The 25,274-nt window shown below is 39.8% G+C and overlaps 1 protein-coding gene across 1 annotated transcript in view; it reads left to right on the forward strand.

The window, feature by feature from the left end:
- The first annotated feature begins 881 nt into the window (after positions 1-881).
- LOC111160965 (F-box protein 34) overlaps positions 882-25,274 on the forward strand; it is an 82,729-nt gene continuing 58,336 nt past the window's right edge. Inside the window, exon 1 of the mRNA XM_022524375.1 lies at positions 882-936. The gene's annotated coding sequence lies outside the window, so the exon portion shown is untranslated. The remainder of the gene's footprint in view (positions 937-25,274) is intronic.

The following is a 25,274-nucleotide window of genomic DNA, read 5'->3' on the forward strand; positions in this document are numbered from 1 at the left end:
GAGATCACAAGTAGGCAGAGAGGCAGGCAGAGTGAGAGGGGGGAAGCAGGCTCGCCGCTGAGCAGAGAGCCCGATGTGGGGCTCAATCCCAGAACCCTGGGATCATGACCTGAGCCGAAGGCAGAGGCTTTAATCCACTGAACCACCCAGGGGCCCCAAGGCAATTATCATTTTAAAGCCTGGGTATAAAAAGTTTCCTCACTGGCACTCTGGTTTGAAAGTACTAAATTGAATATTAATTACCTATTCTATATATTCCTTCATAATTTCGTGAGCTTCTACAGACCACATTTCGAGGTTGTCAATCTCAAAAGTTTATCTCAATCTCAAAAGGCGGTAGTCCTGCCATGATTTGCATAGAAACGAATGACAGAAGGGACTCTCTCCTTTTACAGATGAGAACTCTGAAATCCAGCCTTCCAAGGTGGTAGCAGAACCAAAATTGGAACCCGAGTCTACGAGGATATCTAATAGCATTTAATACCATTTGTAGCTCCAGATCCACCCATGAGTGCTAATAAACTGGTCCATTGCTACCTTTCTGGCTCGCCTGGGCGTTTGATTCCTTTCGCTACAGCACGTCCCGGAGCTTTCGCTCTTCTCCACCACTTGGGGGCCCGCAGTACTTCACGGTTTTTAAGTCCCTCACTCTTTCCGTCCCCAGCGTCCGAAGTACCGCAGAATGCCCGGCAGGAGACGCTGCAACCCACCCCCGGTACGGAGGCCCCTCCCCTGGCCAACCGTCGATTGGGCCGGCGCGTGACGTCACGCCGTTTTAGCCAAACAAATGGGTTTCGGGGCGAGCGTTGGGCTCCGCCGCGCCGCGCTGGGCGCTCGGTCCGCCTCAGCGGTGGGGAGCGAGCCAGGCCTGCAGCTGCCGCTGCCGCATCGGGGTGTACAGCCCCGGGCCAGGCCCCGGTCGGGGCAGGAGCGCAGGTGGGTTGGAGCCGCGGTGGGGCGTGGCGTGAGGGCAGCGCGGTCGGGGTCCTGCGGCGGCGGCCACGGTGGCCGCTCCCCGCCCCCTCCCGCCTGCCTGCGCTCCCGGGGCGCCGGGCGGGTGGGGGTGGGGGTGGGGGCGGGGGCGCCGCCCGCGGGTCCCGGGCTCGCGGCGCGCTCGGCGTGTCTGGGGCAGGGGCCGAGCGGCCCGCGCCTCCTCCCGGGCCGGCCTCAGCCCGCGCTCTGGCCGGGCGCTGAGCGCCCCCACGGGCCACGGAAGGTCGAGCGGGCCGGCAGGCGACAACCGGGTCCCCGGTCCGGGCTGAAGCCCCGGAGATCACAGGCCGTGAGGAGGCGCTGGACCTGCTCTCTCAACCTCCGTGACCCGTGGCGGGTGAGAAAGTCCGGCTCTGGTTGGGGGTCGCGTCGCCCGGTCGCGCCCGCCTGGGCTTGCCACCCTATCCGTTCCGCCCCGGCGCAGGTGAGCTGACGCCTGCCCTTAACCTTCCTCCGGGATTGGGCTGGACGGGGGCTCGGGAGCTTCTCGCCTCGGAGCAGGCGCGAGTCGACTGCGGGTCGGCCCCAGTCAGCCATGAGGTCATAGTGCTATGGGTCCTCGTATCTGTGACGTCAGAGGTTTCCAAGAGATGGGCTGTGATGTCACAGCAGGCCCCGGCTTGGACCTTGGCGCGCGGAAGGGCGGGGAAGACCGGGAGGGGAGAAAAAGGAAGTTCAGTCTTCTATCGACGCCTGGAATCGCCGCGGATTTGAATCGAAAGTGGTTCGATACCAGCATTTCATAGTTGTAATAGTTGTCAAGTTCTTTAACATCATTTCAAGCAAGCATTGTTGGTACAGTTCAATATAAGACACATTTGATATAGAAAAATCTAAGTCCGGAGGTTGGGGGGGTGTGCAACTGCCTTTCAGAAAGCTGAACTTAAGAGTTTGATGGTTTGTGATTGGAATTGCTTTAGAAATGGAACCAGTTGGAGTGCTGATAATTCAGTTAGCCTCTCTCTCTTTAGCTACACAGTCTTGGAATTATATCCGGTATCTGCTTGTTTGCATTTTTGTTAGAGAGTGGCTAGGAAAAGGGGGAGCAGATCCTAAATGAACTTTTTCTGTTGTGGAGGAGCGGGAGGGAGATTTGATTAATCCAGTATTATTTTTAAGTAGTCATTACCTGACGATTTAATTTATCTAAGTTGGGTTTGTCCTGTGCTACCATGGATAATTGAGGGTTTCCTATGGTTATAACTCAAGACGTTTTCTTGCTTTCCTACTAACACTGGGCTAAGACAAAGTTCCTTGTCTGTGAATACTGTGTTTTTCCCAAAGCTTTCAAATGAGATCAGGCCAGACCAGAAAAGAAGCTAGTCACTTGCCATTACTAACCCTTTTCAGGTATATCAGCATATCAATATAATTTCTTCCTCTCTATAGGATCATTTAAATAGAATCTAGTTTGAAAGGTAGTTGCCTTAAAATTGAAACATAATTACAATTTAGGGTCGTTAGCAGGAAGCTTGGGTAGGAGTTCTCAGTCTTTCCTTACTGACTTTGACTTGAAATGGTAGTTTTTCGTTGCTAATACTTCCTCTTCTCCATTTACTCTTTAAAAGTGATCGATAAGGGATTGTCTCTCTGGATTTTGCATCAGCATGCTGGTGGAAGTTATGCTGTGTGCATTAACACAGGAAATGAAAGCAAAAATTTACCCTTGTTAATTACTGTTGGATTTGACTGAAAGTTCACCAAAGAAGGCTTTCTTTTATTTTTTTTTTAAAAGATTTTATTTATTTATTTGACAGAGATCATAAGTAGGCAGAGAGGCAGGCAGAGAGAGAAGAGGAAGCAGGCTCCCTGCTCTGAAGGCAGAGGCTTTAACCGACTGAGCCACCCAGGCGCCCCAAAGGCTTTCTTTTAAATCTCATTTTGATCCTCACTCACTGTACCTTGGAAATTTGATAGCATTGTGTGTACTACTGAAAGTTGTTACTTTTTTCTTTTAAGAAATTAGGAATTATATGTTAATATGTTGTTCGAAGGCTCTGAAGACAAAATTTGAGTGTTTGGATCCTCATAACTGATAGTTACAGAGTTAAGGTGAAACTGCTGATAGTGAGGGTGTTAGTCAACCTACTCTAAGAGGAAAGGATCATGGCAAGATACTATGTAATGAAATTGAAGGAGGTTCAGAAGGACACTTGCATGTGTCTTTTCCAAGTAACCTTTCTGGGGCAGGCTATGGGGCTCTGTGTAAATTAAATGTACTTGTGTATATGGTAAGGGATGAAAGTCAAACTAAATGTGAGTTGAAAGACATATAAATGATGATAATAAAATAACCACTCCCTGGCAGTGCTTTTTTCCCCTCTATTGTGTTTAGTAGTTATGAATTTTTTTCCCTAATGGAAAATGAGATAATAGGTGGAGAATAATGTCTTTAGTGTATTCTGATGTGACTGAGGAACAATAACAGATTTTTAAAAAGCCAGCTTATGTATACAGTTTTATAACTATTTAACGAGCCATAATTCTTCTGAAACATTTTTTTTACAGCTTGTTTCCACCTTTGGCAGGATGTCTAGCTTTTACTTCTTATAAATGGGAATTTATTTGAAATTGGGTTTATTATTATTTTAAAATGTTTCATTATCTTATTCGGTTACTGCATTTGAAAGGACTAAATCATTCATTCATTAGTGTCTATGGCATCTTTCAGACAGGTAAAGCAAATATGAGGAACGAAAGTGCTGTATTTTTTGAATTTTCCAAGTTCTTTGGAAATTCTATTAATTTAAATTCCTGTGCAAAATTTCTTTTTTTTTATATGCAAAATTTTTACATTATTTTCTAAACTTAAATTTATGCTCAGTTTAATTTGGACAGTTTGGTTAATCTAGTAAGCCTTAATCTTGTTTTAATATTTGTTGGGGGAGAACATACTAATCGTTAGAGACATCATTTAGTGTTACCTTCCAAAATTTGCAGCTGTTTAGAACCAGATACTTGAGGGATGCTACTATGGTATAACGAATGCCTTCCTTGTTAAGTCATGTGTGACAAAGGCAAAATTCAGTAAGTGCATAATCTACAGTCCTTTGGAAACAACAAGAAGACAGAGCAAATTAACTCCAAATGCATTTGAGTTGTCTGGAAATTGAATCCTGCCATTCTTTGTCTTTGTATAATTGAACTTCTCTTTAGGTGATGTTTATGGTATTTTGAAGCTGATGAACGTATTGTATTAGGAGAGTACTAATGATTAAAATGTAGGTGTCTCTTAACATTAGCTGAAAGAGTTTCTCAACCTGTCATTTCCAACTCCATCTTCTAGTTAGCTCTCTCCACAGAGGAGACTCCAGATCTTCTCCTTTTAAATATTCAACTTCAGAATCCTAGCACTTACATTTCCCACCCTCAGGACAATGTAGGTACAAATACGAAACTAAGCATTAATATGTGTGATTAAAAATTATCATGAGGCATGGGTTCCATTCATTTAACAGACATTTTTTGAGTACCTCTGTACCAGGTACTTAGCCAGGGACTGTGACATGCCGTTTTGTCCTTGCTGCAAGGGTTCTTGACCTTGTTTTAATATTCCCTTGCCATGGAGGGCCATGGGTTTGAGGAGCCAGAATTGGACCAAGAGGGTGAACCATTAACGTTATGCTAAGTTGGCTAAAGGTCTCATCTAAAGGTCAGTTTAAGGAGGTCTTTAGGGGGTGGCTGGGTGGCTCAGTCGTTAAGCGTCTGCCTTCAACTGAGGTCATGATCCCAGGGTTCTAGGATCCAGCCCCGCATAGGGCTCCCTGCTCTGCGGGAAGCCTGTTTCTCCCTCTCCCATTACCCCTGCTTGTGTTCCCTCTCTTGCAGTGTCTCCCCCTCTGTCAAATAAAAACTTAAAAAAAAAAAAAAAAAAAAAGGTAAAGGGTCTAGATGCCACAGATTTTGATTATTCTAAAATAAATGGAATTTAGTGAGTGAGCACTTTGTTTCTGTGAAGAAGGAGTGCTCAAGGCCAGAACTAGTCTGTGTAGGCAGTCTAAAATTAGAGCTAGAGCGAAGGGGTAAAATCCAGACATCCCACTCTGAAGCATGTATATATGTTCTCTTTCTTCTCTAAGATTGTTCCTTTGTCTTTTGTTTTCATTCCTTTCCTTGACAAACCTGCAAAATATATGAGCCTCTCACAGCCTTCATTTCCACTTAATTTTTATTTTTTTAAAGATCTTACTTATTTATTAGAGTGAGCGAGTGAGAGAACACAAGCAGGGAGAGCAGCAGAGGGATGAAAAGCAGGCTCCCTGCTCAGCAGGGCTTGATCCTGGGACCCTGGGATCATCACCTGAGCCCAAGGCGGACACTTAATGACTGAACACCCAGGTGTCCCTTCCCTGACATTTTATTATGAAAAATTTTAATCACAGAAAATTTGCAAGAATTTGTTGAACAGTTGAATACTTACGTACTGACAAGCCTAGATTCTATAATTTATGATTCATATTTTGCCATATGTACTTACTTATCCATCCATCCTACCCTGCCTCTCTCTTCCTCTGTCCTTTCATCAGTCCATCTTCAATTTCGTTGTATTTTTACCCCCAAATACTTAAGTGTGCCCATTGTGAACTATTTGTTTAGTTAATTTTTTTTTTTTTTTAAAGATTTAGACCACAAGTAGGCAGAGAGGCAGGTAAAGAGAGAGGGGGAAGCAGGTTCCTTGCTGAGCAGAGAGCCTGATGTGGGGCTCGATCCCAGGACCCTGAGATCATGACCGAGGCCAAAGGCAGAGGCTTAACCCACTGAGCCACCCAGGTGCCCAATTTTTGTTTTTTTTTTTTTAAGAGAGTGTATGAGCAAGGGCAGAGGGTGCAGGCAGAGAACGAGTGAGAATCTTAAGTCCCACACAGGGCTGATCTCAAGACCCTTAGATATGATCTGAACTTACATCAAGTGTCGAATGCTTAATTGACTGAGCCACCCATGCGCCCCTCTTAATTGTTTTTAAGGTAAAATTTATATTAAGTGAAATGTACAGATCTTTCGTATACCATACCTCTAGCTTGGATGAGTTCATCTTTGTGACGTATAACCCTGTCAAGGTATTAAACATTACTGTCACTAGAGAAAGTTCCTTCATGTACCTTCCAAGTGTTACTTCCACCACTTTATTCTGAAACTACCTCTTCAGAGGTCCTACTTTGTTAGGTGGCATTGTTCTAGATGTTCAGAATATAAAGAAATGAAGAACACAGTTTCTCTTTTCTTTAAGCTTATTATTCATTTTGGGTTTTAGTTAGGTGTCAGTTTCTGAAAAGAGATAAGTAAATGTTATATATGTTTAGAGGAGGCAACTGGGACTGCCAGAGAAAGCTTCCAAGGTATGGGTCTTGAGTGGGGCCTTTATTTGAGGATCCAGAGAAGAGTTGGGTTTTGGTTTGTGTTTTATTTAAATAGAGCATATGATTTGAAGTTAGAAGTTACTGTATTAAGGAACAGTAGCACTCAAGTGTGGTTGGGGCCTATTTTGGAGTGAGTATAAACAGTATTTTATACCCAATGATAATTTTTGAAGAAGGAAGTAATGTTAAAAAAAAAAAAACCACACAAAAAACCCAACAGATTAGGGGCACCTGGGTGGCTCAGTTGGTTCAGTATCTGCCTTCAGCTCCGGTCATGATCCCAGAGTCCTGGGATCAAGCCCTGCGTTGGGCTCCCTGCTCAGTGGGGAGTCAGCTTCTCCTTCTTCCTCTGCCCTTCCCCCACTCATGCTCTCCCTTTCTCAAATGAATAAATAAAAATATTTTAAAAAGACAGATTTAATTCTTAGCTCGTTTGTTATCTCTGGTATTTAATTGTGTAGATGACTTCTTCATTTTTTGAGTTCTCTCCTTTCTTGGTTTTTTGCCTATCTGGCTTCTCAGCTATGCTGGCACTTCTTTCTCTTCCAGATTTAAACTGTTGAAAGCTTTTTCTTGGCTCTATATTGTGCTTTTTGTTATCTGACCCTTAGCTGTTAGGGCTTCTCAATTATAATTCTTTCCAGGTCATGGATACTTCCATATCCATAAGCTGTTAACTCTTGTTAGGTTTCTGAATGCTGCTTTTTGTATATCCCAGTTTACTTTGTACTTGTTCAGGAGTCTGTAGCAAGAGTATTTAAGTGGTTGTAGTAGATGGGATTTATTGAGAAAGATGTATTCTTGGGCTGAATGAACAGACTAGGTGGAGCTTCTAGGAATAAACCCCAGAATGACACTGCAGACTTCCTGCTGAGGGAGCCACTGCAGGCCAACACTGCCTTGTTGTTGAATCAGAAAGCTGCTGCCACCATACTTGACGGAAGTTTAACTTCCTGGAAAAAAAGGTAGTTTAACTTTCTTGGCCAGAACTATCATTACATCTTATTTTTTGCCTTATGTTTCTTATGCAGGTATGTCTGACAAATGTGAAACCTTTGTTTTAAGGGCATCTGGAAAATGTAGTTTTTAGTTGTTCAGTCTCTGTAAAACAGGAAATCTATGTGAGAATGGATTAGGGTAAGTACTGAATGACACTCAGTTTGTGGAAATCTAAACTCATTTTCCCCAGATTCCCTCAATGTAACAAAGTCAAGTCTTCTATAATTTTGCTGTTTCAGTGCAGAGACCATGCATATTTTTCTAGTTTCCTGAGATAGAAACTATTGAAATCAAGTGTACCATTTAGATTTTCATGTTCTGGATATAACAGAAAACCAACTCAAGTTTGCTAGCTCACAATATTGAAAAGCCCAAAGGTGAAGCTTGATACACTTGTATACTTATATGTGATCAGAATCTATCTCTCTCTTTTTTCCTTTATTTAATGAGCTCTGCTTCTGATGTGTTTGTCCCTTTGTGGTCCCAGCATGTCTGTCAGCAGCTCAAGCTCTAGGTCTCATGCCATTAGATCCAGAGGGGAGGGATGAGTGCTTCAGGAGCTGTAGGGGCAGGGGTCTTGACATTCGTTCCTTCCTCCACTCCTTTGGCAGTCTGAAGCCTATAGGACTCCTTTCAAACGTTATTTTATTTTATTTTGTTTTATTTTTATAAAAAAACCAAATGGTTAAGAGTAACAGTATTTCATCGGCGGCCCTCAAGGCTGGCCAATCTCATCCCACCTTGTGGAGGGGATGGGGCACCAGTGGCCTCCCACTCATTCTACACCTCTCATGTCACTTCACCATGCCAGACTGGAGTCAAGTTCAACAGGGTCATCTTTCCATGTTCCCTTGGCTATGGTTTTACTGGATAGTAGATAGGGACAGTGGGACTCTTGTTCCTGTACATCACTAATTATTAGATGGTGAGGCATTTGGCTATCTCAAGAGAGTCGTAGTTACTCCCATGATTTACTCAGGCTTCATTGAATTTCTTTGTTTTGACATTTAGAACACTGGCCAGAAATCACACCATGTCAACAGCTGCTGAGGGCCTGCACTTCAATTATGTACATATTCTAATAAAGAGCAGTGATATTAAATACTGTTATCACATTATTTTTTAAAAACTATTTGTTAAATAGTAAGATTTATTATGAGTCTGATAATTTCCAGGTAGTGATGAACATTGTCACTATTTGTGGGTGTCTGCAACCAATGATGATGTGATGGGAAACTGATTTCTGCTGGTGACACAGTGACTGGTATTGCTAATATTGTGGTCTGTTGACTGGATTCACAAAAGAAGGACATGGTAAATTTCAGTTAAATTCAGTGAGGTGGAAGATACCTTTCATCCCTTCATCTGAGTTTACAGACACCCTGAGTTCTATAACCTACACCTTTTAGGGGATCTGTGCACTTCAGTTTAAGAAGTGTAGCTAAGAGGAGACTTTCTCTTCCCAGGAGCCCCAGCAAATGTCTTATGCATTTCATTGACTTTGGGTTAAATTGACATTTCTGAACCAACCACTAAGGCCAGATAAGATTTGGTAACTGGTTTAGCCAGCCTGGACCTACCCCTGGAGCTGAGGTTGGGGTCATTGCTACCTAAACAACATGATGGCTTAGCTTTTTTGTCCTGAGGGAAATTCAGGGGCTACTGAATGCTGAGTAGCAAATAGTAGTTATCCATTATGTCATCTTAATTCATCCCCTCTCCTTTGCTCCCATAGTCAACAAATACTTAAATTTTAGTGAATCTTTTAGTTGGATTTGTCTTTCCCTTCATCGGTCTCTCTGCTAACATCCTAAACCACCAGAATGGGGCATATAGGATAGTCCACTGGGTTGCAAAAAGAAAAAGTACTAGAACCTCCAGTTAATTTTTCATCCTTTTAGTACTTATTTTTGTGTTTGTTTTATACTGTATGTAAAATATAGAAGTTTGGTAGTACATATATATATATGTATATATATATATATGTAAAATTCAGAAGTATGTACATTTATCTGGGTGCATGTTAAAATTTTTCAAATCAAAGAAAAGTTGAGATAACCATAGAGCAGTGCTGTTCAGTAGAAATATAATGTGAGCCACATGTAATTTAAAATTTTCTAGATTACCACCTTAAAAATGGTAAAAAGAAACAGCTGAAAAGAATTTTAATAATGTTATTTAACATAATATATCCCATACAGCATGATTTCAACAGGTAGTTAATTATAAAAAATTACTGAGATGGTTTGCATTCTTTTTTTCATGCAGAGTCTGAAATTTAATGTTCATACTACATGTAAATATCATCTCAGTTAAGACAGGTGATATTTCAGATGCTCAAAAACCGAATGTCTCTAGTGGCTTCTGTACTGGATAGCACAGATTTAGACCAGTGATCGTTCTGGGTTTAGATTTCTATAATAGTCTCTGTAGTTTTCATAAATCCATTATTTACTCTCTTCAGTCTTTTTGTACACTTGTTGGGTTAATTAATTGAACAAAAATCCCACTGGAATTTTACTTCTCTGCATCACATTTAAAAGTAGCTTTTGAGACTTTTCATAAGGTGATTCATCCCATCTTCTTCACATGTTTCTGGGACTTCCTGCAACAAACCTGGGGTTCATTTAGGTAGTTTCCTGAGCTGTGCCTTCCCTTCCCATTTCTGCAGATGTCCTCATCCATTATGAGGAGCCTGTTCCCGTAAAACTGTGGACTCTCCAGTCCCTCTGCAGTCTGTTTCCGGAACTCCGCTGTGTGTAATGTGTGCTCACGCGCACCTTAGCCCTTCATCACGTACTGTCATTTCTTGCTATTGTTTCATGAGTATTATTTGTCTTGTCTTCCTTACTAAATACTAAGCTTCAGATCTTATGTCTTCAAATTGTAGACACATAGTTAAAGGCTTAGCTTTTCCCCCTCATCCCCCACCCCCCGTTTATTTATTTATATCTATACCCAGTGCAGGGCTCAAACTCACAATCCTGAGATCAAGAGTCGCATGTTCCTCTGACTGAGCCAACCAGGTGCCGCATTTCCTCTCATCTTTAAGGGGGATTTAAATTTGTAGCTTTAAATTTTTTGAAATTCTGTTTTGTTTTCTACTCTGCTGGTTAACTTGGACACCTTCTAGCAAATTCAGTTGTAGGAGTTTGTGTATTGCAGTACTCATTTGGTTTTTAAAAATTAGTTAATTAATTAATTTTGGTTATAAAGTAGTCTACTTGAAGCTGTAAGTTCACTCTTGGAGCTACAGTAAGGAATTATAGATTAGCTGGAGTTTCTGAAGATGAAATTTTGAGTTTAATAAGGAAGTTTGAAAGGACACATTTGCTCTATTGTCCAGGAACCAAGAGTGGCAAACTTGTTTCCTAAGTAGGCCAAGAGATTTTATTTCAAGTTCAGTCATCAGGATTATTCTCTGGAGGTTTGTGGTACTTTCTGCACAGTAGTCACTTTAGCCCTAGGAGATAGGTTTCTCTAGTTCAGGCAGTCTTCTAGTTGAAGAGCCCTACCATTCATTGCAATGCTTTAGCTCATTTGGAATACTACAAAAAGAATGACGAAAATGGATCCTGAAAATAATTCTGAAGATCATATGTAGCTTTATGTTTTACGAATCCTGTCTTTCATTTGATATTTTGCCTGTGTTATATTTAACATGTTATATGGTTATCTTGGTAAAATAGCTATAAACCAACATTTTTAACTTGTGGCATTTCAAGACCTATTTGTTTACTATTCATTTACTAAGAAAAGTGAGGTATGTTTAAGATGCCAGGCATTATGGGGGCGCCTGGGTGGCTCAGTGGTTAAAGCCTCTGCCTTCGGCTCAGGTAATGATCTCAGGGTCCTGGGATTGAGTCCTGCATCGGGCTCTCTGCTCAGCAGGGAGCCTGCCTCCTCCTCCTGTCTCTCTCTCTGCCTGCCTCTCTGCCTACTTGTGATCTGTCTGTCAAATAAATTAAAAAAAAAAAAAAAAAAGAAAAGATGCCAGGCATTATGTTAAGCACATTAGTTAACTTCTGCCACTTTTTCTTTTAGCATTCTTTTACGAATGTATATACTCTTCGGCAAATAGCCAAAAAAAAGGTCTTTTTTTTTTTTTTTTTAAGATTTTATTTATTTGTCAGAGAGGGAGTACAGGCAGCGGAAGAAGCAGGCTCCCCATTGAACAAGGAGCCTGGGATCAGGACCTGAGCTCAAGGCAGAAGCTTAACCAACTGAGCCACCCAGGTGTCCCTGGTAAATAGGAGTCTTTTTAAGAATATATTCTTTTGTCTTATTTTTTAACACCTTGTAGGTTTTCTTGTCTTTTTGGCAAATATCATTAAGTAAAATTGTTTTTGTTTGGATGTTTATTTATTAAAATATATTAACTCTAGAAAGTTCACATTTTTTTTAAATTAGCAGGAGGATATAAGTTTTCCTCAAAATATAACTTTACATTTAAGTTGCATATATTTGTAAGACTGTAGTATAAAATATTTTTACCTTTAAAAATTACACTTAAAACATTTTAGAGCTACTGATTTTCTAAAAAAAATTGATGGTCTTGAAATTTAAATGAAAACTATGTTATTAGTAACTGTTGTATTTCTGAATTGAAAAAATGAATTATTTTCCCCCTTTTTTATTTGATCTAGGGGCTTAGCTTTTGCATTACAGATCTTCTCGGTAACCCAAAATATCCTTGGGTATATTACAAAAAAAAATTACGTGATTCTTAACTGTAGTTGCTATCTTTTTTTGTGAATCTACTTTGTCTATCCTGCTTAAATTTTTATTATCCTCTTTTAGGAGAGAATGAGGAGTTGTAAAGCTTTTAAAAATTGTTGCTTTATGAATAGCTCATGGATTTCCCCTCTTTTAAGGGACATTAAAAACAAGGGCAGCCTGCTTCTTTAAAAGATATAATTAATTTTGAAGATTACAATTTGCTTGCCAGCTCATTTGTTGGACTACTTAAATATTATGATTTTATGTTATTAAAGGTCTGTTCGTGTGCTCCCCTGCCCAGTGTTTCTAAGGATTTCTTTTACCAAACACTTGTTGAATTTTTCTCTTGTTTAATGGCTGTGGTTTAAATACATGTTACCTCTTGACCACAGTCCTATAATTCAGTGGGAATTCCTTTAAAAGTCTTCATTGGTTTCTTCAGTAAATACCTTTAGGACTAGTTTGACAATTACTAATCCTTTTTTTCTGTAGAATCAGGTAAAAATTTTTTACATTGCTTATACCAAGAAAAAGGTAACAGGATTAAAATATGCAAATCTTCAAAGTGTTGAGAAAAGAAAACCAGGGAAGGTTGATAAATTTTGATAAATTTCTCAGAAATCCTCATTTTATTTCAATTTCTAATCTGATTCACAGACTTTCACAGTTACTATTTGTAACTCTTCGTAATCTATACTTGCCCGGTAAGAAAGAACCTTTTGTATGATTGTTTCAGTTAGTCAGAGGAAAAAAAAGCCTGTTGGCCTTTTTGATTTTGCTAGCTGCTTTTGTTTGTTCTTACTGAAAGTAGATAATGAGAAATTAAAAGATAAATAATATATTTCCAGCAGTAGAATGACCCCAATGCCTCCCTTTTGGGTTAAAATGTTTTCTTTTCTTTTCTTTTTTTTTTTTTTCCTCGAAAGAAGAGTAGTCTCCTTGCCTTTTTCCTCCTCCTCACATATTCTTTTCTCATTTTTGTGTCTAGTGGTTTTCTGGGTAATTAGTCAAGTGTGAGATCTTTTTGAAACTAAAGTTAATATAAGTTCAAATAAAATCTGCATATACCAAAATTTCAAAAAAATTTAAATGGAATATTTAATAGGATTAATGAGCATTTTTTTTTTGGATAGGTAATGTGTTCATGTGGTTCAAAATACTAAAAGGTACAAAAACTTGAGTTTTCTCCTCTCTCCTCTCTGTTGGGCACACTTTTCCCCTCCCTACTTTTTAAAAAAACGTTAAGTTGTTCAAGATTCTGTATACTATTACCTTGCCTTTTTCACTTAATTTTTGTCTTTTATGTATTGTTATATGAAGAGTGTATTAGTGATGGAAAATCTTAACTAGCAGTGGGTTAAACAGCAAGGTACTTCTCTTATTAAAGTTCAGATATGGGATCTAGGGCTGATAAAGCACTCTTGCTATTTCTTGCTCTTGTTTTTAGACATGATGAATACAGTAAAATGCACAGATATTAAGCGGACGTTTGATGAGTTTTGACGATTGTATATAACCAACCCTGCAGTCGAGAGCCAGCTCCAGCCCTCTAACCTATCCTCATTCCTTACTCTACCCCTTGCTTCTTTCCATACTATTACTACTCCACTGTTTGTTGCCCATGTCTTAATTGCCCTAGCTGGATCTTCAGCTATTGGAGCCTCTTCCACACTACAAGATGCAAGAAGGGGCAAAGGTTACATGCCAGCCTTTTCATTTGTTCTTTCTTTCTTTCTTTTTTAAAGATTTATTTATTTGACAGAGATCACAAGTAGGCAGAGAGGCAGGCAGAGAGAGAGGAGGAAGCAGGCTCCCCACTGAGCAGAGAACCTGATGTGGGGCCTGATCCCGGGACCCTAGGACCACGACCTGAGCCAAAGGCAGAGGCCTTAACCCACTGAGCCACCTAGGTGCCCCACATGCCAGCTGCTACTTCACTACATTTCCAATCATGTTTCATTAGCCATACTCATAAATACTTTATTGCACTTTGCAGATTTTGCATTTTTTACAAAGTGAATGTTTGTGGTACCCAGTGTTGAGCAAGTCTGTCAGTGCCATTTTTCCATCAGCATTTGGTCAGTTTGTGTGTTTGTGTCACATTTTGGTAATTCTTCAATATTTCAGACTTTTTTATTATTCTGTTTGGGTAATTTGCAGTGAGTGATCTTTAATTGTAATTGCTTTGGGGTGCCATGTACTGTGCCCATATAAGATGGTGAACTCAGTAAGTGTTGTGTGTTCTGACTGCTCCACTGAGCAGCTAGCTGTTCCTCTGTCTGTCCCACTCCTTGGGCCTCTCCCTATTGCCCGAGATATAAGGTAGTGGAATTAGGCCAGTTAATGAACCTACAGTGGCCTCTCAGTGTTCAAGTGAAGGGAAGAATTACATATCTCTCATTTTGAAATCAAAGCTAGAGGGGTGCCTGGGTGGCTCAGTGGGTTAAAGCCTCTGTCTTTGGCTCAGGTCATGATCTCAGGGTCCTGGGATCGAGCCCCGCGTTGGGTTCTCTGCTCAGTGGGGAGCCTACTTTCCTCTCTCTCTCTCTCTCTCTCTCTCTCTCTCTGCCTGCCTCTCTGCCTACTTGTGATCTCTGTCAAATAAATTAAAAAAAAAAAAAGTTTGAAATCAAAGCTAGAAATGATTACGCTTAGTGAAGAAGACATGTCCAGAGCTGAGACAGGCTGAAAACTAGGCCTCTTGTGTCACACAGCCAAGCTATGAATGCAAAGGAAAAGTTCTTGAAGGAAATTAAAAGTTCTACTCCGGTGAACATACGAATGAAGAGAAAACAAAACAGCCTTACTGCTGATACGAAGGAAGTTTTAGTGGTCTGGATAGAAGATCAAACCAGCTACCACCTTAAGGCTAATCCAGAGCAAGGCCCTCATTCTCTTCAATCTGTGAAGTCTGAAGGAGGTGAGGAAGCTGCAGAAAAAAAGTTTGAAACTAGCAGAGGTTGGTTTATGAGCTTTAGGAAGCCATCTCAGTAACCAAGAAGTGCAAAGTAGAGCAGCAAATGCTGGTGTAGAAGCTGCAGCAAGTACTCAGACGACAGAGCTAAAATGATTAATAAAGGTGGCTTACACTCAACAACAGATTTTCAATGAAAATGAAAAAGCCTTATATTGGAGGAAGATGCCTTTTAGTGCTTTCGTAGCTAGAGAGAAGTCCATGCCTGGTTTCAAGTCTTCAAAGGACAGGTTGACTTGTTAAGGGGCTAATGCTAATGATGACTTTATTAATTATTTTTAAAAAGATTATTGATTTATTTATAAAATAAATACATTATTTATTTATTAATGAATAAATAGAGAGAGATATCACAAGTAGGCAGAGAGGCCGGCAGAGAGAGAGAGAGAAGCAGGCTCCCTGCTGAGCAGAGAGCCCCCCTCATCTTTTTTTTTTTTTTTAAGGTTTTATTTATTTATTTGACAGATCACAAGTAGGCAGAGAGGCAGGCAGAGAGAGAGGGGGAGGTAGATTCCTTGATGAGCAGAGAGCCCGATGTGGGGCTCCATCCCAGGACCCTGAGATCATGACCTGAGCTGAAGGCAGAGGCTTTAACCCACTGAGCCACTCAGGTGCCCCAAGCCCTCTCCATCTTGATCCCAGGACCCTAAGACCATGACCTGAGCCAAAGGCAGAGGCTTAACCCACAGAGGCTTAACCCCTGTGCCAGAAACCAAGAGTTGGATGGTCAACTGACTGAGCCACCTGGGCGCCCCCTAATGATGACTTTAAATTGAAACCAGTGCCTATGTACTATTCCAAAAATCCCAGGGTCTTTAAAAATTATGCTAACTCTATTCTGCCTGTGCTCTATTAAATGGAACAACAAAGCCTGGGTGACAGCGCCTCTGTTCATGCATGGTTTACCCAATAATTTTAAGCTTACTATTGAGTGAAACCTACTTCTCAGATACTGAAATATCACCGCTCATTGGCCACTGGAGAGCTGTGATGGGGATGTTGTTTTCGTGACTGCCAACACAAACATTCTGTGGCCCATGGATCAAGGAGTCGTTTTGATTTTCAAGTCTTTTATTTAAGAAATTCATTTTGTAAGGCTGTAGCTGCCATTCCTGGGCAACATAAATTGAAAACCCCTTGGAAAGGAGTCCCCAGGACCCTGGGATCATGACCTCAGCTGAAGGCAGGTGCTTAGCTGACTGACCACCCAGGTGTCCCTCTGCTTTGCTTTTTAGACCTAACACTATTGCATACTTAATAGACTACAGTATAGTGTAAACATAACTTTTGTATATACCAGAAAAACAAAAAACTCATTTGATTTGTTTTGTTGTGGTATTTGCTTTACTGTGGTGGTCTGAACTGAACCTGCAGTATCTCTCAGATATGCCCCTACTTCAAAGTAAACTGACAGGAAGACAAGTGAGTAATGTGTTTTTCAGGAGTTCCTCTCTTAAAATGTAGATTAGGACACAGGGTTAAAATGCGGTAATTTTTTCCCCCTCTTTCTCACATCACATTCCTTAATGCGTAGAAACATGTTCTAGCTATTTTTTAAGTACCCATTAACTTAATTGGGGACAAAGAAAGTAATCAACCAGTATATTCAATTCAGTTCCTTTTCTATAATATTCCTTGTGTTTCTCTTTCTAACCTTTTATTCTCCATTTGCTGTGTGGGCTCAGATAAATTAGGTAAAATATACTCTGCTAAATTGTAATTTTTTATAGAATAATAAGCTTTTTTTTTTTTTTTTTAAGATTTTATTTATTTGTTAGAGAGTGTGCTGGGGTGGGGGCAGAGTGTGGAGGGGGAGGGAGAGAATCTCCAGCAGATTTCCCGCTGAACACAGAGCCGAGGAGGGGCTCTGTCCTACACGCTGAGATGGTGACCTGAGCCAAAAACCAAGAGTTGGATGGTCAACTGACTGAGCCACACAGATGCCCCAGAATAATAAGTGTTTTTAAAATATGTTTTTATCTCTATAAAATAAACTTCTGGTTGGAACTTGAGGAAAAAAAATTCATAGTAATTTTCCATACAACCAGGTGGTATTATGAGCAAGCTGTACTTAATTTTGAAGTAGGAAGTAGCGGGACGCCTGGGTGGCTCAGTCGGTTAAGCAGCTGCCTTCGGCTCAGGACAGGATCCCAGGGTCCTGGGATCAAGCTCCATATAGGGCTCCCTGCTCAGCAGAGAGCCTGCTTCTCCCTCTCCCTCTGCCTGCCACTCCTGCCTACTGGTGCTCTTTTAGCTCTTTGTCAAATAAATAAATAAAATCTTAAGAAAAAAAAAAAGCCCACACAAGGTGGGTTTTATATAAAAAAAATATATAGGAAATAGCATTCAAAAAAGGATTGTATACATATGTTTTCCCAAACTACATGATGTCTTAAGAGAGCAGAGACCTTTTACTCAGCTACGGTAGCATACAGCATTGAACCTTTCACTTAGCAGATTGCGTTTTTTTTTCTCTAATTGAAGTGTATCTTGGGAAAGTGGCAGAAAAATGATTAGATTCCCAGTAGCAATGTATTGGTCCTTCAGGAGCAGGGGGGAGAAACTATTTATATAATATCATTTTTTAAAAAGATTTTTAAAATTTATTTGAGAGAGAGGGAATGAGAAAAAGAGCACACAAGCAGAGGGAGAGGGAGAAGCAGACTCCCCTGCTGAGCAGAGCCTGATGTGGGGCTTGATTCCAGGACCCTGGGATCAGGACTTGAGCCAAAGGCAGACACTTAACCAGCTGAGCCACCCAGATGCCCTATATAATGTTATTGTTAGTACTTTTGAAATTACCATCTATTTAGGTAAAGAAATTTAATGGGCTAATATCTATGCTCTAAAGATAGAGACTTTAAAGATACTTTCAATATAGTATACCATTTTATCTGGAGGTCAAGTTTTTGTGAATCTTTTTTTGAGCAATGAAGCCCTAAGAAGTTAAAGAACAGGAAAAAAAAATTTCCTTTACTTAATAAGTGGCTTTTGTAGTCCTCCTCAGGCCACTTCCTGAGGTCTTCATAATTTAGAATAGAAAGTGGTGTGTCTTGTTTTTTCCTGTGTCCTTAGCATAAAAGTTGTGTCTAGCACATGGTTGGTGTTCAGTAAACATTTGTTGAATGAATGAATATTTATAAATTGATTTCTTTCTTTTGGTTTTGCTAGCACACATTTTTTGGCCAGAGAGGGAGATACTGTTGAGAGACTAAATTATAATAGCATACGTTTTTGCTTATTTGTTAGGTAGTGGTGGTGGTAATCAGGTACGCATGTGCTTGCCTTAGGACTTGTATTGGCTTTTTCCTGTGCCTAGAACACTGTTCTCTTAGATATTCATGCCTAACTTCCTCCCCTCCTCTGAATCTCTTACATATTACCTTCTCAAGAAGCCCATATTGACCACTCTGTTTAAAATGGCAACTGCTTCCCTCTCACCGTACTTCCAACTTTCCTTATCCTTGTCTGTTTCTTCCCATAACAATTATCTCCTTGAAACATATACTATATAATTTACCTAAGATTATTATTCTCTCTCTCACCACGAGTGCTGTTTTGCCGTTAGGGGCTTTAGATTATTTACTGTGTTTCAGGTGTATCATAGGTGCTCAGCAAGCATTTTTTGAATGAATGAAGGTAGGACAAAGGTAATACGTGAGTAAGTTATAAAATAATTTTTATTTTAAAAATTTGTATTTAAAAGTACTCTTCCCATTACTTAATTTTTGCTTTTTGAAGACCACTGTGTTCCATTATGATACCAAGGCAAAGCCTGTGCAAGGTTTAAGAACTATATTCTCTAGGTGGAAAAGGGACTGAGTTTTGGCTTTGCTGAAATACATCACCTGCTTCAAGCCTCTAGCATCGTTTTTGGTGAAGTTGTCATGGCCTTCAATGGTGATTCAGTTAATAAGACAGAGTCTCTAGGTTTGAGTGTGTTCCACTGTGTGCTCTTGGAGCATCTATTTCCTACTGGAGGTGGCTTTCCACAAAGTGAGGAATGACAATAGTAATTCTTTCCTTCCTTCCTTTCTTTGGAATAGGCCTTATATTAAACATTTTATGTGAATTTTATCTTTATTAAGACCCTATGACAAATGTCTTCTTGTCCCCTTTTATTTGGGAAAACTTCAGAGGTTTTAGAGGTCTAGAGGTTTGCTTAGCCATAAGTTTGTTGAAGTTGGAATTCAAATCTGAACAGTACAACGTGTAGAGAAACTTCACTACCCAAAATGTTTTCCTGGTGAAGAGCACCTTGTAGTGAAGAAGAAATTAGAAACAACTTAGTGGAACCCTGATGTCCCAGAGACCTTTATCTTTATTTGCTCCAGCTTCACATGACTTCAGTTGATTGAATGAGGCCACTGTGACTGAAACAATAGTATTATGTTAAAGTTAAGTAATGCAACTTAAATAAGTGTATTTTAAATAAAACCAGGATTGGCTCCTAAACAGATCTTCCGTTCTTTGAATTTGGTTTGGCTTAGGAACAATTAATTTTAATTTGCCTTAAAAACAACAGTGATTTGTGGAGGGTGAATTAGAATCTGCAGTTGCAGGAAATTATGGTTAAGGATACATATTCATATGCTGAAGCCAGTAATGTGCTTCAATGTAAGACACTATTGTGTAGATAGAATCATTTTATTTAAAAAAATGCTCCAGAGCAAGACACGAGCTACTACTTTTGGAGATACATTGAGTCTTTTTGGCCTGAAATGATCGCTGGGGAGATGTTTCCCTTTTAGGTTTTTAAAACTGTGATGAGAACGTCCTGCTGAATGAGGTGCTTTTCTTGATGTTCCCATTCAGCTTTAGTGGGATATAATACTGACAAAAGCTTTTTCTTAATACTTCTGTTTGCCCCTTTGAAGTAGCCAGCAGAGGCTCCTTTCTCGAATGCATGTTCATGGTGGGGAAAAAATATAATGGTTCAGAGGAGTTTATGATGAAAGCAGTAATCCCCTTTCCTTACCTCTGCTCGCCCCATCTCCCTCTCCAGTGGAACCACTTCAGTTATTTCTATGATCGATTCATAATTCCCCTTGTTAATACGCTTTTTCCATTTCTTGCTTTACCAATTTTAAGCATTTTTTGTTGACATTCTGCAGTGATCGTCAAGATTTAGCTCTCATTTACCACCAGTCAAGAATTACTAGGGATCTGGGGCGCCTGGGTGGCTCAGTGGGTTAAGCCTCTGCCTTCGGCTCAGGTCATGGTCTCAGGGTCCTGGGATAGAGCCCCACATCGGGCTCTCTGCTCAGCAGGGTGCCTACTTCCCTTCCTCTCTCTCTCTGCCTGCCTCTCTGCCTACTTGTGATCTCTGTCTGTCAAATAACTAAATAAAATCTTTAAAAAAAAAAAAAAAGAATTACTAGGGATCTGAGATTTTACCCTACTTGAAGCTAACAAGTTAGCCTACTGTCACAGTTTCATGGATGCTGGTGGAAGACTCTACAGAGTTAGAGATGAAGTACAGTTTATTATTCATAACAGTCGCAGTAGCCAGAGTATCAGCATTAATTTGTGCCCATGTCCTGAGCCTCAGTTCCCACAGGGTGCTGCAGAGAGGACCACATAATACCTATTCACATAGTGAAAGGTTTTGTTACTGGAGAAAACTCTGAGCTTAGAGATTTAGATTTCAAATATTTTATTACAGACAGTCAGCATGCCTGCCCTTTGTTCCAGAGGGAGACTAAGCATGCCTGCTTTTTGTTCTTGAAGAAAACACTTTCTGTCTTGCAAGGCTGTATGTTATATGAACAGCCTTGAAAATTGAGTCCAGAACGATGAGCAGACAGTGTCTTGCCTGAAAGATAGAGACCCATTGCAGATTATTTCCCACCACCTCTATCCCATTTCCCATCTTCTTTCTGCTATAGCTCTGTCATCATTTTTAGTTCTCTGGTAACCTTGGTACATACTATGTATTTATTTTTATTATACTAATAGTAGGCGATATCTTTTGACTTCCTGCTTTGAAAGAGGAGTATTTAAGAGACCTTGTATGTGTTAGAAAACCAGTGCAGCCATAACTGTGAAAGAGAATATTGGTTCCCAGAACTGAGAGTCCTGGAGGATAGAGTAGGATTGGATCCAGGTGCTCAAACCTTGCTTTGAAGAGTTGCTCTCTTGCTGTTACCAGTCTGATTTTCTCCTTTTAACTTTATTTTCAAGATCCTCCACACTGTCCACCACTTACCCACCTGTACAGATTTTAGGCTTTGTGTTTATTTCCGGACAAGTTGCAGCAAAGCAGAGAAAATGGATCAGAATAGTTAAGAGCCTGGTAAACGTGAGTACTCTTACAGATGGGTGTGGGGTCAGCCCTGCATGTGTCATATGTATTAGGGGTGGGGAAAAGGTAATTCTCCAAAGAGAAAACAGAATGTCCTCCCCATATCAGAATTCTCAGTTGTATTCTTTTGGGGGGGGGGGTATTATTTGCTTCTATAGCTTCCTTAATTTTTTCCATTTTTTAAATATAGTATCAAATTTTTAGTATGTCTCTTTTTCATAGTTACCTTCCTGGATACCCACTATCCTCCTGCTCTGTTCTATGTGCTTTGTTTAGAATTGCTGTTCAACTGACATCTTGTGACCTGCCTTCATTATACTCCTATTTCCCATATAGTCCTCTTTCTTGGTTTTATTGCCTGTTTTGCTAGGGTACATACTAAGGTAAGAGGTGTGGGAGGTAAATTTTGAACAATTCCTTGTCTGAAAAAGTTTTTATTCTTTTCTTAAACTGTTGTTAGTGTCGCTGGGAATGGAAGTCTAGGTTGAACATAATTTTCTGTCAGAATTTTAAAGCATTGCTCTCAGTTGTTAGTATCCTTCATTATTGATGAAAAGTCCTAGGCCAGTTTAATTCTTGTTTCTTAGTAGATGAGCTGTCTTTTCTCTGAAAGCTTGTAGTATTTTTTTTATCTCTGTTGTCTCGAATTCTCCAGTACTATGTCTTGGTTTGGGCTTCTATTCATTTGAGCACTGAGTGGGCCCTATTAAGGATGTTATGAAAACTTCTATAAATCTATTAACTTATTCATCTTTTGTGGAAAATTTATATTTCTTCAGATACTTCCTCCAATTTTTTTCTCTTTTCATTCTGGAATTCTTTTTTTAATTTTTATTTTTTTTAATTGAAGCATAGTGGACACACAGTGTTACATTAGTTTCAAGTGTAGAACACGGTGATGCAACATCTCTGTGTTAAGCTGTGCTTCTTACTAGTGCACCTGCCATCTGTCTCCATGCAGCACTGTTACAGTAGCATTGACTGTGTTCCCTGTTCTTTCTGGAACTCTTGCTAATCATGTGCTGACCTCCTGGACTGATGCTGTGTTTCCTTTGATCATTTTTTGTCTCTGTTTTTGTCTACTTTTAAAATTTCATCTTCACAACTTCAAACCTTATGTTGCCTTTTTAAATTTGTTTTTTATTTCCAACAGTCTTCTCTCAATCTTTTTTGCCTTTTCATAGCATCCTGTCTTGTTTCATGGATGCAAAATTTTGACTGTTTCTGAGGATCTTAGTTAGAAGGTTTTTAATAAGATCTATTCTGTTTTATGAATTCTGTTTCTTCCTTTGTCACATTTCTTTAACTTTGTGTTTCCTTGTCTCTTTCATGATACAGATATTTGATTCTGATTTAACCAAGCAAACGGAAGAATGAAGCAATATAAAATGGTTGGGATCTCTGTACCTACCTAGGGTCTGTCAACTGGTGAGCTTTGCATTAGGGTGAGCAGTTAAGGGGCTTCATTATTCTTGATGAGTGGTGCTAAGGCCTATAATAGCTGCTGTTAATTCTCTTCAGACAGTTTAATTTTACTGAAGGATCTGCCAGTTAAATTATTTTTTAATAATGTGAATCTCAAAGATTATTAGGATTATGAAGAGAGTCAATGATCCAGGGTCTAGAAATATTCAAATAGTCATCTTTCCTATGTTTTAAAGGGAAAAGTTTTGAGGTATATAGTAGTATAGCAGAGAGCAGCCCAGATGTTGGAGCTAGACTGGTTGGGTTCAAATCTGGTTCTGCCACTTAGTTATAAGTTACTTAGCGTCTCAGTGCCCCACTTTTCTCATCTGTAATATTCAAACAATACTAATACTCACCTGGAGCACCTGGGTGGCTCAGTGGATTGAGTGGATGACTTGGTTTTCAGCTCAGGTCATGATCTTGGGGTCTTGAGGTTGAGCCCTGTGTTGGGCTCCGTGCTCTATGGGGAGTTAGCTTGGGGATTCTCTCCCTCTCTCTCTGCCCCTTCCCAACCCTGAAATAAATAAATCTTAAAAAAAAAAAAAAAATACTACAGGGGGACACCTGGATGGCTCAGTCAGTTACTCTGTCAGTTACAGAACATCTGCCTTCGGCTCAGGTCATGATCCCTGGATCCTGGGATCTAGTCCCACAATGGGCTCTTTGCTCAGTGGTGAGCCTGCTTCTTCTTCTGCCTGTAGCTCCTCTGCTTATGTGTGCATGCTCTCTCTCTCTCTCTCTCTTTCTCTCTCAAATAAACAAATAAAATCTTTTAAAAAAAATACTAGGATGTAGTTATGAGGATTTATTTAAAAATACATGTTAAATACGTGGCATATAGTGAATTCTCAGAAGGTGTTAATTTTCCTTTCGCTCTGCCAATAATAATTACGTAATTTAGGTATGGTGGTGATTGCCCACAGAAGAAATTTTGGTAGGATTAGGTAATTTTAGAATGTGTTTTTCTCTTAAGAACCTCAAAAAACACTTGGTATCATTACTTAAAGTGCTGAGATGTGTATGTGCAAATGTTTTCATAAAGGTCTTTGAAAGGTCCCCCCCCAAGGATCTTGCTAAAGATAACTTGATAAGAAAAGTAGTCTTGGAGCACAGCCAGAAAACTAGGAATGAAAAAACACTACTTTCATGCCCAGAAACCTCTCTGTACAATCAGAATCATATGTGCTCAGGATGTTAGGGAAGCTTTGTTCCCATACAAAACACACTGATAATCCTACTTCTTGGACTTCAGAAAATATTGAAAGGTTTTTTGTAAATGGATGTCTAGGGCAGGATTGGTAGGAGGAAATAATTCTTGAAAAAAATTTTTTTTCTTCAACTATGCCCCCATTATGTTGGAACACTGTGAGGCCTTCCTCACCACACTCTGCTGACTATTTGTGAAATTCGGGTGAATTAAATATGAGAAAAACTCTTATGTGGTGGTTCCTGCCTCCCTACCCCCTCCAAACTTGACCCTTATTTGAACTGGCTTTAGTTTGAAATATTTATCTTGTTTTTGTTTTTTTTTTTCTTTCTTCTCTTCTCTCACTTATTGGAGGAAGTTCTTGGAATCTATTATTATTCCTGTTGTTATTTACTTTTTAAAATGCTAACACATAAGGAGAGTCAGTGAGCCCCTATATATTTACCAATTAGTTTCAACATTTATTCTGGGGACATTTATTCTTGTCCCCATTTAAAAACAATTTTAAAACAAATTCTAGACATCATGTCATGTTAGTCCTAAGTATATCATGTGTCTTTTGAAGAGATATTTTTCCCCGTAATGACAATGCCATTATGTTACCTACCAAATTGCTGTGATGCTTAACTTCTGAATTTTACTCTCCATATTAGTATCATCAAATTCCTTACGTCATCTAAAACCCAGTTATATTCAGGTTACTGGTATCATTTTTAAGTGGCCTTTTTTTAAAATTTACATAAACATTTGTTTTTGCAAATGCTTGACTTAACATAGAAATTTTAAAACATGTAAAAGTAGATGAAATCCATGTAATAAACCCCCATGCACTTATGACCCAGCTTTGACAATTATCAATTCAGTGCCCAATTTTCTTTCATCTTTTTTTCTACTTTCTTCCTCCTGGGTTATTTTCAGACACATCCCAGATATTATTTCATTCATACTCTAGGTAGTGTATCTTTAAAAGATAATGACTCTTGGGGCACCTGGGTGTTTCCGTCGGTTAAGCATCTGCTTTGGGCTCAGGTCATGATCCCAGGATCCTGGGATCACTCCCCCTGTTGGGCTTCCTGCTCAGTGGGGAGCCTGCTTTTCCCTCTCCTTCTACCTGGGGCTCCTCTTGCTTGTGCCCTCTGTCTCTCTCTCTAATAAATAAGTGAATAAAAATCTTTTTTGAAAAAAGATAATGACTCTTAAAATATATGTATGTATATATGTATTTACCTCCTCCAATTCCTTAATACCATCAGC

Source organism: Enhydra lutris, unplaced genomic scaffold (genome assembly GCF_002288905.1).
Source record: "Enhydra lutris kenyoni isolate GAN:26980312 unplaced genomic scaffold, ASM228890v2 scaffoldscaffold4, whole genome shotgun sequence".
Lineage (NCBI taxonomy): Eukaryota > Metazoa > Chordata > Mammalia > Carnivora > Mustelidae > Enhydra > Enhydra lutris.